This window comes from Dromiciops gliroides, chromosome 5, assembly GCF_019393635.1.
Source record: "Dromiciops gliroides isolate mDroGli1 chromosome 5, mDroGli1.pri, whole genome shotgun sequence".
In the NCBI taxonomy this organism is placed as follows: Eukaryota; Metazoa; Chordata; class Mammalia; order Microbiotheria; family Microbiotheriidae; genus Dromiciops; species Dromiciops gliroides.
The window spans coordinates 222,667,054-222,673,509 of record NC_057865.1 but is presented as its reverse complement, the minus strand read 5'-3'; the positions used below and the strand labels follow the sequence as shown (position 1 = coordinate 222,673,509).

Below are 6,456 nucleotides of genomic sequence, written 5' to 3'. Positions count from 1 at the left end.
AAACTATGGAAATATGTCACTCAGGTAGGAAGATACAAATGTGTAGGATTCATTCCTTTAAAAAAATCCTTAAAATAAATCATTAAAATATATTTCAGAAATCTAAACTATTAAACCAGAGCATCAAACCTGGTGTGTGTCTTTACTGAAGGAACTGCTGGGAGGGAAGCACCTTGGACAGAGGAGAGAGTGGGTATTGCTGGTATCCAGGGAGGGGGAATTCTTTTTAAATCCCTGTTCTTAGTCCAAGTGCAACCACCAAGCATGGAGCTTGTTTGATAGGAACTTGGGCACTAATAATACTAACAGCATGACTGATCAGCTGATAGAAGAGCAGATTGTAGAATTCAATGAAGCCTTTTCACTATTTGACAAAGATGGAGATGGTACTAGAAAAACAAAGAAATTGGGAACTTTAAAGAGGTCACCTGGGCAGAACCCCACAGAAGCTGAATTACAGGATATAATTATTGAAGTAGATGCTGATGGTAATGGCACAATTGACTTTCCAGAGTTTCTGACTATGATGGCAAGAAAAATGAAAGACACATACAATGAAGAAGAAATTAGAGAAGCATTCCTTGTGTTTGACAAGGAAGGCAATGATTATATTAGTGCAGCAGAATTCACCATGTGATGACAAACCTTAGAGAAAAGTTAACAGATACAGAGATTGATGAAATGATCAGGGAAGCAGATATTGATGGTGATGGTTAAATAAACTATGAAGAGTTTGTACCTATTATGACAGCAAAGTGAAGACATTGTACAGAATGTGTTAAATTTCTTGTACAAAATTGTTTATTTTCCTTTTCTTTGTAACTTATCTGTAAAAGGCTTTTCCCCATACTGTCAAAAGGATATGCATGTGTAGTAATTAGGACTTCATTTCTCCATGTTTTTCCCTTTATCTACTATCTTTGTCCTGAAATTTTATTTTGGAAAATTGATCAAGTAAAATATGTCGCATGTGGCTTACTCTGGATTTTTCAAAGCCCTTCTGCACATCTAAACTTAGATGGAGTTGATCAAATGAGGGAATATCTGGGTTATGCCTTTCTTTTCTGTCAAGAAGTAGTTTGGAGGCAGCTAGGTGGTACAGTGGATAAAGTCCTGGATTCAGGAGGACCTGAATTCTAATCTGGCCTCAGACACTTGACACTTACTAGTTCTGTGACCCTCAGCAAGTCATTAACCTTCATTGCCCTGAAAAAAATAAATAAAATAAAATAAAAAATAAAGAAGTAGGGGGTGGCTAGATGGCGCAGTGGATAAAGCACCGGCCCTGGATTCAGGAGTACCTGAGTTCAAATCCGGCCTCAGACACTTGACACTTACCAGCTGTGTGACCCTGGGCAAGTCACTTAACCCCCATTGCCCTACCAAAAAAAAAAAAGTAGTTTTTGTTAGGAGCTGTCAGCATGTTTTTGTTGAAGTGTGGAGTTGTAACTCTGAATGGACTATGGACAATCAACAATATGTACTTAAAGTTGCACTATTGCAAAATAGGTGTATTATCCAGGTACTCATGCAATATTTTTTGAACTGCTAGTCCTGTACCAGAAAACATTTTCTTCTTTGTTACTTGCTTTTTAAACTGTGTTTAGCCACTTGTTTTTTTTAAATCTGCTTATGACATAATTTACCTCAAGTCCATTCCAAGTTGTATATTTGTTTTGCAATAAAAATTAAATACATTTTTTAAAATCCCTATTCTTCCCCAACCTATTCAAATGCAATCTCAGTTACCCAGCTCTTTCACATCCCAACAAATGCACACATATAATATACAAAGGCATAAACAAATGTGAAAAAAGACACCTATGTGCCTAAACATGGTTGTACGGAAACAAACAAACAAACAAAAAGGTATCGAACATTCCTAGATTAATTCATTTCTTCCAAACTCATCACAGATTCTGCCTAAATCTCAGATATAAAGTTTGCTCCTTGGGAAACCAACCAAGAAAGTTTTGATCAGGCTCTCACTGAGAAAGAGACAGAGACAGAGAGAGAAATAGAGAGACAGAGAAAAACAGAGACAGACACAGAGAGACAAAGACACATAGAGAGAACACAAACTACCCTGACCCTGACTGCCTAAAGGCTATGTATGTTACATTTTACCTCTCCTCAAGGGTTCTTCAGTGCCCTTAAGAAGGTTAGGGATATCAAGAATCTCTGCAAATGGCTCCAAATATATAGAATTTGATGTTGCCCTAAGTATATGGGGGTCCCCGAACTTCAGTTCCATTTAGCCACTAACAGTTAAATTAACTTTTATAAAACAATATTGGCATGAAAAGGTATGATCACAAATATTCAGACATGTTCCCTAGTATGAGGAACATAATCTTCACACATAGTCCTTTCATTTTGTACCACATCAGATGCTAGGAAAGGGAAGGGGATTAATTACAATGCTTAACTACATTCCTATAGAGCCCTATCCCAAGATTCAAGTCCCATACCCACTTTTGGCTCAAGTCCCAGGCACTCTGGCTTTCCTGGATTCTCTGCTCACCTAGCTGGCTACAACATTCCACCTGGAATCCTGACTCCAAGATGACCATGGCTCAAACTTCCAAGGCAAGTGGTATCAACTCTAGCACCTAAAACTAAGAAGGACAAATGGAACAAAGCAGAAACACACACACACACACACACACACACACACACACACACACTGATCCCATTTTTCAAAGACAGGGTAAAAGACAAACAACAGGGGATGAAAGTCTTTCCCCTCTAACCAGTTCAGTTCATGGAACCCATACTGTAGGAACACTATGATAGTCACCCTCTGAACACAGTAGTAAAGAGTGGGTAGGAAAGAGCATGCAAAAAAGAGAGACAGGGTATTCCAATGTGATGAATTTAAAAGTCAGAGCCTCTTCCACATATACAGTCAATGAAAGGAAGCTATCCCTATCTATACTGTAGATGACCAAGGGAGGTTCCATATTAGGTGTTCAGAACATTCCCAGACAACGCCCAACATACATTTCTCTCTGTTTGAAATTTGCCATCCTTGGAAAATAGCCTAAAATGTATTTTCTTAACATAAGCCTTGGTCTAAAGTCAAAAGAGTTCTTTGTGGTGTCCTTTCAATGTCCTTTCACTTGCTTCTCTTAACATGCATTTTCTATTGGTTTGATTAGCTAATGACAATAAGCCAGCACAAACAACAGAAACAGGTTTCCATGAGAAGTTCACCAGAGGTGATATGCTAGCGGCACGTGGTTGAATCAGAGAGAATCCAGAAAGGCCAGCTCAGTGCCCAACCCCATCCCCAAAGAGCTACATTCACAGACCAAATGAGAATCAAACCTGTTAGTCCCCATTGTGGTTTATGGAGAAGGAGACAAGAAGCATCCAAGGGTTCTGCCTATTATCAAGGGCTGGGGAAACAGTGTCCTCTCTGGAAAAGAGGAGTGTGGTCTGATTCTAGGGAAGAGACTAAGTGAAATGGCTTCACAAGGTCTCATGTCTCTTCACCATTATGTCCCCTCTGAGGCTCTTCTTGTCCCATTTCTCCTGTCAAAATCTCATATCACTCTTACCTAACTACTCTCAGAATGTATCCTACAAATAGATGTTCTCAACAATATCTTTTTTTAAAGTCTCTGTGAGGATGTACCACTTGAATGAAGTTAACCTGTCCCAAATCCTGTATATCTCCTTGTCTTTTACAGCAATTGTGAGCACAAGGCTCTGCAGAAGAGAATGAGACTGGGGACTTTGCACAGTCATCCCTCACTTAAATCCAACTAACTGCAAGTCATGACATGACTGCCTGACGTGATAGTTCTCTTTGAGAAAGGACAAACAACAGAACAAGCAAGGAATCTGGGCAGTGGAGCTAGTGAAGCAGGAAATCAGCTCCTGATGCCAAGAGTTCTCTTCCACTCAGAGACTGCTCATGTATGCAGTAGATTGCATCAGTAAGACACAGGCCCTCTAGGCTGCTATTGCTAAATTGGGCTTAAGAAAAAAGTCATTGTGTTGAAGGGAGGATGAGTAAGGGATCCAGATGAGACCTCTTCATGGAAGAATGGTCCCTCTCTAGGGGACTCTAGGGCTCCTGGAGGGGGTTTATTATGTGTATATTTCTCTGAGGGGCAGCTAGGTGGCACAGTGAATAAAGCAATGGCTCTGGAATCAGGAGGATCTGAGGTCAAATCTCACTTCAGACACCTACTAGCTGTGTGACCCTAGGCAAGTCACTTAACCCCAATTGCCTTAAACATCTGGGACCATCTCATCATCCTGATTTATATCTTGCCACTAGACTGAAACAGCTCTGGAAAAGACAGTAAGGTTGGTGCCCTTCCATACCCCTCCCCCACTTAAATCCAATCCATTGCAAATAATAACATTACCTTGATGTCTACTGTTTGGCAAAAACTGCTGGGAAAACTAGAAAATAGTATGACAGAAACTAGATATAGACCACCATCTCACACCATATACCAAAATAAGGTCAAAATGGGTACATTAATTATACCTAAAGGGGGATAGCAAAGGAATATTAGAAGAGCAAGGAATAGGTTACCAATTAGATCTTTGGAGATGGGAAGAATTTATGACAAAACAAGAAGTAGAAAACATTATGAAATGCAAAATTAAGCATTTTGATTACATTAAATTTAAAACTTTTTACATAAACAAAACAAATGCAACCAAGATTAGAAGGAAAGTAAAAAACTGGGAAACAATATTGCAGTCAGTATTTCTGATAAAGGCCTCATTTCTTAAATATGTAAAGAATTAAGTCAAAATTATTAAGAATACAAGTTATTCTGAGGTTGATAAATGATCAAAGGTTATGAACAGGCAGTTTTCAGAAGAAGAAATTAAAGCTATCTATAGTCATATGAAAAAATGGCCTAAATCACTATTGATTAGAGAAATGCAAATTAAAACAACTCTGAGCCACTACCTCACAGCTATCAGATTGGCTAATATGATAAAAAAGGAAAATAACAAATGTTGGAGATGCTATGGAAAAATTGGAACACTAATGCATTGTTGGTGGAGTTGTGAACTGATCAACCATTCTGGAGAGCAATTTGGAGCTATGCCCAAAGGGCGATAGGGCTGTGCATACCCTTTGACCTAATAATACCACTACTAGGTCTGTATCCCAAAGAGATCATAAAAAAGGGAAAAGGACCCACATGTACAAAAATATTTATAACTGCTCCATTTGTGGTGGGAAAGAATTGGAAATTGAGGGAATGCCTATCAATTGGGGAATGGCTGAACAAGTTATGGTATATGAATGTAATGGAATAATATTGTGCTGTAAGAAGTGATGAGCAGGCAGATTTCAGAAAAACCTGAAAAGACTTAAGTGGACTGATGGTGAGTGAGGTAAACAGAACCAGGAGGACATTTACACGTACAAGCAATATTATGTGATGATCAACTGTGAGAGACATGGCTCTTGTCAACACTGCAACGATCCAAGACAATTCCAAAGACTCATGATGGGAAAAACATTATCTAATCAAAAAGAAGGACCATGGATCTGAATGCAGATTGAACCCACACTGTTTCTACTTTGGGGTTGTTGTTTTTTTTCTTTTTTGAGGTTTTTCCCTTCTGTTCTGATTCTTCTTTTACCAAATGACTAATGCAGAAATAATTTAATGTGATTGTACATATATACCTATGTCAGATTGCTTTCTGTCTTGGAGGGGAGGGAAGAAGAGAGGGAAGGAGAAAAATTTGGAACCTAAAATCTTATGAAGACAAATGTTGAAAACTATCTTTACATATAACTGGAACTAATAAAATACTTTTATGATAAAAAATAAAAAATTTTTAAAATAAAAAAACAAGGGAGCAGCTAGGTGGCACAGTGTATAAAGCACTGGCCCTGGATTCAGGAGGACCTGAGTTCAAATCCAGCCTCAGACACTTGATCCTAGCTGTGTGACCCTGGGCAAGTCACTTAACCCTTATTGCCCCACAAAAATAAAATAAAATAAACAACAACATCTGGGGCCATATCATTGTTGTGATGTATATCTTTTTTTTTTTAATTTTTTTTTTTTAGTGAGGCAATTGGGGTCAAGTGACTTGCCCAGGGTCACACAGCTAGTAAGTGTTAAGTGTCTGAGGCTGGATTTGAACTCAGGTACTCCTGACTCCAGGGCCGGTGTTCTATCCACTGCGCCATCTAGCTGCCCCGTGATGTATATCTTGCCGCTAGATCCAGATAGCTCTGGAAAAGACAGTAAGATTGGTGACCTTGCATAGCCTTCCCTCACTTAAATGCAATTCATTACAAATCATGACATCACCCTAATGTCATAGTTCTCTTCAGGAATGAAGGAAAAACTACAACAATAGTATTTCTCTGAACTTTTTCTGTCTCAAGAGAAGCCCTGCATTTTGGGCTATGTTGCAAGATGCAAAGCAATTGAACAAGCTATCAATAAACTACCT

At 38.8% G+C, this 6,456-nt stretch overlaps 1 pseudogene; it reads left to right on the top strand.

The window, feature by feature from the left end:
- Positions 1-310: 310 nt before the first annotated feature.
- Positions 311-759, top strand: LOC122729598 (annotated as a pseudogene).
- Positions 760-6,456: the final 5,697 nt, after the last annotated feature.